The following is an 8,188-nucleotide window of genomic DNA, read 5'->3' as shown; positions in this document are numbered from 1 at the left end:
ATAGGGTTCTGCTATCACGAAACAGTTTATCATTGAATCTGGGTTTCGCAAGATGAAAAGGTCGAGGCCCCGTCCTCCAAAACAAAACAAGAGGTGAGCCTCTCAGAGCTCCAATCTTTTGCATATCAGAATAAACACCCCCCGCCTCCCCCCTCCGTTAAGACACCCTCAAATAAAACATCCCTTCCCACTTCTGAGAGGAACCACACCCTTTCTCAGCTCCACCCTTCCCCACCCCCACCCCCATCACAAACTTATATGGCAGTATCCATCCAGTCGTCAGACTTAACCTAGATCTTGGGCATCCTCCGCGGTACGTTTTCATACTACATTCTCTCGTGGGACCGGCAAAACGCTCCAGGTGCTAGCTCTGCTCCCTTCATTCCCTACTGGCTAAACCTGCGGGAGTTTTTTTTACCAACCATGCGCCTTCCCTGCCTCTCTGCTCTAAGTCACACTCCCGCCTCCTATTTGGTTTCTTTTTTTTTTTTTTTTTTTAGAACTGAACAAAATGGGCCTCCCTCCTATTCCCAGAGTTATGACAGGCGGCGGCAGAAGCAGAGAACTACCTGTCCCTGGAAACTGCCTGACTGGCACGAAAACGCGGGCACTGGCCTGGGCCGCTTTGGGACAGCCGGGTCTCCGCTCCTCGCCTACCGGGGAGGTTCGGCCCGGGGAAGTCCCGCCCGGAGACATCCGCCCTCCAGACTGACCAGTGGAGCGGCCAGTCCCGGGGGCGGGGGCCGGGCGGCGGAGATGAGTCACGGCGGCCTTGGCACAGCGCTGGCCCTTCTCGACCGGTCCAGGGGCGTGCACCGGGCGGGGCTGGAGCCTGGCCCAGCTTGGCCCGGAGAGGAAGGGCCAGGCCTGGGCAGCTCGGCTCTGGCCGGTGCAGCCCGACAATGACCCCGGGGTCAGGCCGGGCCCGGGACCCGCGGGGAGGGGAGCGAGGCCGGCCCACCACCCTCGACCCGCGCGTCCGCCCGCCAGAGGCCCAAGGCCGGCTGTTACCTGCTGCCGCCGCTGCTCCGTGCGGGACCGGGGACGTTCGAGGCCAGCCGCGCCTCCCGGGCTCACCCTCTTACCGCGTCGGAATCCGGGGAGGTGCGGTCGGCGCAGGGACCCGGGGCGCGCGGGGAACCGCGGACGGCGGATTGGCGGACAATGCGGCCCGCGCAGAGCCGCGCTGCGCAAGTGGGGCCGGACGGCGCGCGCGTGGCCGAGTGTGTTATGTGTGCGCCTGTCAGTCAACGCTGACAGAACGCGGCCCATTGGTCAGACCCCGCCCGCGTCACCGCCCACTGCCACTGCCCATTGGGCGGTTTGAACACAAAGGCTCCGGCTCGCCCCGCCCGCCGCGTGGGCCAAACGGGCGGGGCAAGGCCAGACAAGAATCGTGCGTGGGAGGCGCGAGAGAGTGGGTAACCCCTGGTCGCTGGAGGACTCGGATGGGGCCGGCAAGCGGGGGCTCGACCTGGCCTGACTTCGCACTTGACTCCCGGTCTGGTTGCTCAAAACACTTGAGCCCTGTCCTGGTACTGCCTCATGCGCCTCACCCCACCCGCGGCCTTCTGGGGCCCAGCTCTCGGCAAGATGACTCGACAGGGCCGGGGTGCCAGGACCTTAAAGGTATTGAAGATGGCACGAGGAGGTGGGGAGCAGGGGAGATTGACAACCCCTGGCCTAAGACCCACCTGGAGGGGTAGCGTGTAGTTAGCCCTTAGAGGACCTCCCCCAAATCTCTTGCGTAACTGTTTTCTTAGGCATTTCTACACTTTTTTTTTACATATCAGGAAACAGGTTCATAGAGTTTTTAAGTGATTTGCTTAGTCATACAGCTTGAACGAGGCAAAACTGAGATTAGAAGCTTCTCTCCATAGCCAAGCCCCCCCCTTTTTTTTTCCATTTTGGGATTGATTTGGGGATTCCAGACTTGGCAGGAAGCTCTGCCACTTCTCAGTCTGCCCTCAGAGGCCCCCACATTTCATGGCAGAAGCTTTTCTTCATTTGAAGGAGGATGCTCGCCCCAGTTGGTGCTGAGAAGGCAAGGCTGGTTACCTGTTCCTCTGCTTTACTCAAATCTGAGTGTGGGAAGAGTACTTGATAGATATGGAATGAATACCATGCTGTCTGACTTCAAGGGTCCTGTGCTTCCCCCCTGGCTCCCCACTGGCCAACTCTACAGATGCAGACAGTGCCCAGCTTGGGAGGAGTCACTTCCTGGCAAGCTCTTCTAAGGGAAGATGAAACTGTGGTTACTTCACTTTTAAAGTGCCAAGAGGAAGAGCCTAGAAATAATGAAATCAGGACAGGAAGACGCTGGGGGTAGGGGATTGAGGAAATGTGAAGCCCTTGTGCTAAGTCGACTCCATACATAGATGACCCCCTGATCCCTGGGTCTCCACTGCCCCACCCGGAAAGGAGGGGCCTCACCTGCAGTTACAATCTATTGAAGACAACGGTGCTTGCCTCTGGGGTTAGGCTTCGAGCCCCCTGAAGACAAGGGCTGGCTCGTGTCTGAGTATCTGCTGAACGTGGGATGAGTGAAGTGAGAATTGAAATCAGACCGAGAGTCAGCCTCCAGGTGGGGGAGGGGCCTTCTCTTGACGCCTTCTCCGCCCCAAGGAGCTTAATGCCTCAGTTCCGTCCTAGCCAATCCCAGTGGAGCCTCCATATCCCGCCCCCTCCGTTGCAGAGCCTGCTTCGCTCCTTTCCAAGGATCCCGGCAGAAGGACCCCCTTCCCAGGATGTGCTGGTTTGTAAAGCAAGAGGCCATGTGCCTTCCACTGGTCTCAGGCAAGGGCCGTGGCCACAGGCTGGCTAGAGGCAGCCCTCTACTAAACTGTGTTGCCTCTGTGGGCCTGTAGTAGGTAAATAATGGGCCCCAAAGATATTAGGTCCTAATTCTTGGAACGTGTGAATGTTAACCGTACATGGAAAGTCTTTGCAGATGCGATTAAAGGAAGGATTTTGAGATGGGGAGATTATCCTGGATTATCAGAGTGGGCTCTAAATGTAATCACCAGTGTGCTTTTAAGAGAGAGGCAGAGGAGAAGAGGAGGGGGCAATGTGGCCACAGAAACAGAAATTGGAGTGTGCCCACGAGACAAGGAATGCTGGCAGCCACTGGAAGCTGGGAGAAGCCAGGGACGGAGTGTCTCCTAGAGTCTCCAGAGGGAGCAAGGCCCTGCCAACACCTTGACTTTCGTCCAGTGATTTTGGTTTTGGACTTCTGGTCTTCTCAACTATGAGAGAATAAATCTCTGTTGTTTTAAGTCACCAAATCTGTGGTAATTTGTTACGGCAGCCACGGGAACGTAATTAGGGCCCCTGGGAAATTCCTGGTCTTGTTGTTCAAGGCTCCCAGGACTGTGTGAGGCGCCTCCCTCTGTCCTGACCATCCTCACTGATGGGACCCGTCAGACTTGTTCGATCACACACAGCTCTGTCTGCCCATCTCCGCTGCCCCTGGCCTTTCTGCCATCTTCTCCCTGAGCCACGCTCTGCCCTTTCAGACTCGTCTCTCTGCCCGGCCACCATTCATTTGTTAGTCTTCTCCCAGTGCCCCTCCTCTCTTTTCACTGCTCTGTTATTGCTCCTCCTTTCTCCCGACATCGTTTCATAAACAGTGGCAGGGCAGAGGTGGCCAGCTTTGCCCCAGCTGGAACAGGCTCTGGGTGGCTGACGGTGCAGCCACTGCCGTGGGGCCACACGTTGGCTTTCTCTGTTGCCAGGCGCTTTTGCCTCGGTGGCCCCTTCCTTCATAAAAAAATTTTTTTAAATTATATTTTACAACCACGTGGGTAGAAAGATGACTAATCTAGGCTTGATTCATGAGTAAGTATTCATTATTATTATGCTTAATTTTTCTTCCGGTTTTAAAAGAAATGAAAACATTTCCGTGGGCCCCTGAAGCATCCTGCCGCCTGGGCGCTGAGCCCGCTCTGCTTAATGGAGAGGTTGGCTCTGTGCTGGAGATGCCGGGGAACAGCTCAGTGAGAGGAGCCCATACTGGCTCCCACCCCTGAGGCCAACCTGAGTGCTCTGGGGCTCTGGAACATTCTTCCACTCCAGCCCAGAGGAGCGGCAGCCGTGGCAAGTCCCGCATCAGCCGAAAAGCAAGGTGGGACCCGCGATCTGCAGCCCTGGGTCTAGGCCGGGTGCACCGCTTGCTTTCTCTGTGGCCTGCTCTGTGAGCCACTTCACCTCTCGTTCGTAAAATGCAAATAATAACTGTCCTGTCTGTTACACAACTGGCTGTGTGACCTGGGACAAGCCAGCGAGGCTCCCTGGCCTCTGTTTCCTCAGGTGTGAGGTCAGCTGAGGAGCGGCGCTGCTTCAGCACGAAGGGCTTTTGCCGCCGGGGTCTTTGAGAGACGAAGGGAGACGGGTTTGTCCTGGACTCAAAGTCAAGTCAGGTAGCTTCTCTGTGCTTCCAGAGACCGGGCTTCCCCGTTCCCCCCCCCCCCCCCCCCCCACGTAGTGGCGGAATGAGCCGTGTCCCTGTCTGCCTCCCCCAGGACTCCCGACACTTGCAGCAGGACTGATCCTGGTAGGTGCTCGATACACTGTCAGATGCGCACACGGGTGAGGGTAACGCCTCCAGCCACCTCCCTGCAGCCAAGGCCCCTCCATCTCCTCCTCCCTGCCGTCCTCACCCGCCAGCCTGTTGGCGTCTGTCATTTAACCATCACAAGCAGAGTAGCCTTGGTGGGGGCGGGGGTGGGGGGAACTTTAATGTCAGACTTCCTGGCTGCAGGAATACGTTTGACAGCCACCAAGAGGCGGTAACCTCAGAGGATTTTGGTGGCCCCGCGGCCCCCCAAGGGCTGTTTCTCTGCCTCCTGGGAATCTGATGCGACCTCCCTACTCCACCCCGCCCAGTCTGGCGACAGGGCTCTGTATTTACAGAATCTTTTATCCAAGGAGCCTCCGTCACCAGGTGGCAAGTGCAGTTAGGCCTGTTTTATGGAAGAAGTCCAGTCGAGGAGGGAAAGACGCCGGGGCCTGCCGGGGCGCCAGGGACAGATGTGGATCCCCCACCGAGATGGACTTTCCCAGGCAGGTTCTAGTGGGTGACTGTGCCCTAGTCATCTCTGTTCCCCCATGCCTATTACAATGCCTGGCTCCTCATAAATGCTCGATAAACGTGCACCAAGTGCCCGCCTGACGGCAGCTCCCCAATCTCCAAACATCCCCCTCCCTCGTACAGCCTCGGAAAGCCAGCAGTCCGATACTCCCTGCGGCCTCACCTGCAGTCCAGAGCAGATCCCTCCTCAGCGGCGCCCCGGGGCCCCTTCCACTCCCACACCTTTGCTCAGGCTGTGCCCCGGCCTAGAATGCCCTTGCATGAAATCCTAATCGTTCGTGGATGCACTCAGAGGTCTCTTGTCTCATGAAGGCTTGCTTCCCTGCCTCCAAGTTCCCAAGGTGGAAGGAATGGCTCCCGCATCCCTGTCTCTGCCCACTTCTCAGGCGGTGTTCTGGAACGGGAATAACAGTCACGGCCCCCAGGGGTACCACGAGGGTTAGACGGGCTGGTGCCTGGTACACAGAGAGTGCGGGCTACAGTGGTCACACGTCACGCCCCCAGCACAGCGCCTGGGTGCATGGAGGAACAGCCCGCACGGGCTGTGGCCTGGAGGAAGGTCAGGGCGGCACTGGGGCCTTCAAGGGCACTGGCCCATGTGTCAGAACTCGTAGGCTGACGTCGGGGGACTTGCCTGATATCTATGTGAGGTTGTCCCTCCTGGAAATGACACATCCACCAGCTGCTCCACCTCCCGTGGGGACATTGCTGGCCAGTGGTGCAGGCTTGACACCTGGGCTTTCGAGTCATTTAGCCTTTCTCAGCCTCCACGTCCTTATCTGTAAAATGGGCACGTCTGTTTCTCAGGAGCTGAGCACGGTGCCTGGCACAGGGCAAGTGCTCAGTCAATGCAAACCACTTTTTAATTTACAAGCGTGTATTTATTCACCCATTGCCTACTGTGTGCCTGCTCTGACAGTAAGACGTGGCCCTTCCGGAGGAGGCCATCAAGCGAGCAGATCATCACCACACAGCAAGGCCCCGGGAGGCACACAGGCCTCTGAAGGTCCCCCGTGACCAGGGCCTCAGTATGACTTCTGTGGGCCCCTTCTTCCAAAAAAGAATTAAAAATTCTATTTTGTGATTGTGCTGCTATAAAGAAGAATGTAATCCAGGCTGGATTATATCCACTTTCCCCCCCTTCCGATTGATAAAAATAATTAAAACATCTCCGTGGGCCCTGTAAGTGTGGTGGGCCCTGACATCGTGCCTGCTGCGTGTAAGGTCTGGCTGTGACTCCTCACCCAGATCTAGGGAGTCACAGAGGCTGCCAGAGATGGTGACCTGAAGGGCGGGAGGAGTGGCCCGCATGACGGGGTGGGGTGGGGCATGGCGGTCATTGCCGCCCTTCCCTGTTCTCCAAGGCCTGGGGAGAAGGGGCTGCGTGAGTCCTCACGAGGTGGCCAGTCTTTGCCACAGTGTTATTGTTGGTGTGGCCGGCACGCCTCGCCCAGGCAGGACAGACCTCGGAGGGGCACCCAGCACCCGGCCGTCAGCACTGCAGCCTGCCTGGGGAGGCATGTTCCATCACGAGGCACTCAGTGTGGTCCCCAGGGAGGGTGCGGGGCTGGCAGGCCCTGGGTCACGGCTGAGGGCATTTCAGTCTGGGGACCCCAGTTCATTCAGTCCACCTTCTGTGCCCAGCACGGCCCCCACCGCCTGTTTCCTGGAGGTCTCTGCTTCCTGAGAGCCAAAGCCCTCCGGGTGTAGGGGAATCTGGGTGGCTGGCTTTGGTGGCGCACAGGTGGAGCGAGGCAGGGCTGCAGAGGCTAAATGTGGTCACCCACCCGGCTCAGGCCTATGGGCTGGCCTCCACTAACACCTCCCAGGGCCCCCAGTCTATGCCCCTGGGCATCGTAACCGGCATGGCCTGCGGCCACCGGCCCGGGCTGTTGGGCCTGGCGGTCCGGAGCTGTGGGCTCAGGAATGTTGACTCCTTGATTCCGAAGGGTGGGAGGGGAGGGCGGGTCCCGGGAGGGATGGCCTGGGGCTGCCCCTTCACCCCACTCGTCCAAGACGGGACTTGCCTTTAGCAGCTGGGGTGTGTGTGTGTGCGCACGCCCGAGGGTGTGGAAAACACGGATGGTAGACCCGGGCTGCTACTTGGGAGTGACGTGACCTGCGGCAAGCCTCAGCCTGCCCACCCGGGGGCTGAATGAACTGCCTCTGGGGTCCCTTCCAGAGCCCACTCCAGGCTCAGCCCTCCCCGCTGCCGTAGCTGCCCCCGTCTTTGCTCCAATCACCCTCCCCGAACCTTTCCAGCCCCCAGGACGTGCTTGGGAGTGAGTTACGTGACTCCATGCCCAGCACACTGCCTGCGGCACATGGACAGCTTGGTCACTGCCACGGGGTGGGGTGGGCGGTGTTGGGAGGGGTGGGGGGTATTGGGAGGGGTTAGGGGTGTTGGGAGGGGGGGGTGTTGGGAGGGGTGGGGGGTGCGGGGAGGTGTTGGGGTATTGGGGTGTTGGGAGAGGTGGGGGGTGTTGGGAAGGGTTGGGGGTGTTGGGAGGGGTGGGGGGTGTTGGGAGGTGTTGGGCTTGGGAGGAGTTGGGGTGTTGGAAGTTGTTGGGGTGTTGGGAGGTGTTGGGGTGTTGGGAGGGGTGGGGGGTGTTGGTAGAGGTGGTGGCGGGTGTTGGTAGGTGTTCGGGGTGTCGGGAAGGGTGGGGGCTGTTGGGAGGTGTTGGGGTTGGGAGGGGTTGGGGTGTTGGAAGTTGTTGGGGTGTTGGGAGGTGTTGGTGGTGTTGGGATGGGTGCGGGGTGTTGGGAGGGGTTGGGGGTGTTGGGGATGTTGGGAGGGGTGGGGGGTGTTGGGAGGGATGGGGGTGTTGGGAGGTGTTGGGGTTGGGAGGAGTGTGGGGTGTTGGGAGGGGTTGGGGGTGTTGGGGATGTTGGGAGGGGTGTGGGGTGTTGGGAGGGGTGTGAGGTGTTGGGAGGTGTTGGGTGTGTTGGGAGGGGTGTGGGGTGTTGGGAGGGGTGTGGGGTGTTGGGAGGGGTGTGAGGTGTTGGGAGGTGTTGGGTGTGTTGGGAGGTGTTGGGTGTGTTGGGAGGTGTTGGGTGTGTTGGGAGAGTTGGGAGGGGTGGGGGGTGTTGGGAGGGGTG

The sequence above is a fragment of the Phocoena phocoena genome, chromosome 11 (assembly GCF_963924675.1).
Source record: "Phocoena phocoena chromosome 11, mPhoPho1.1, whole genome shotgun sequence".
NCBI lineage: Eukaryota > Metazoa > Chordata > Mammalia > Artiodactyla > Phocoenidae > Phocoena > Phocoena phocoena.
The sequence above is the reverse complement of the archived record's forward strand: the minus strand, read 5'-3'. Positions refer to the sequence as shown.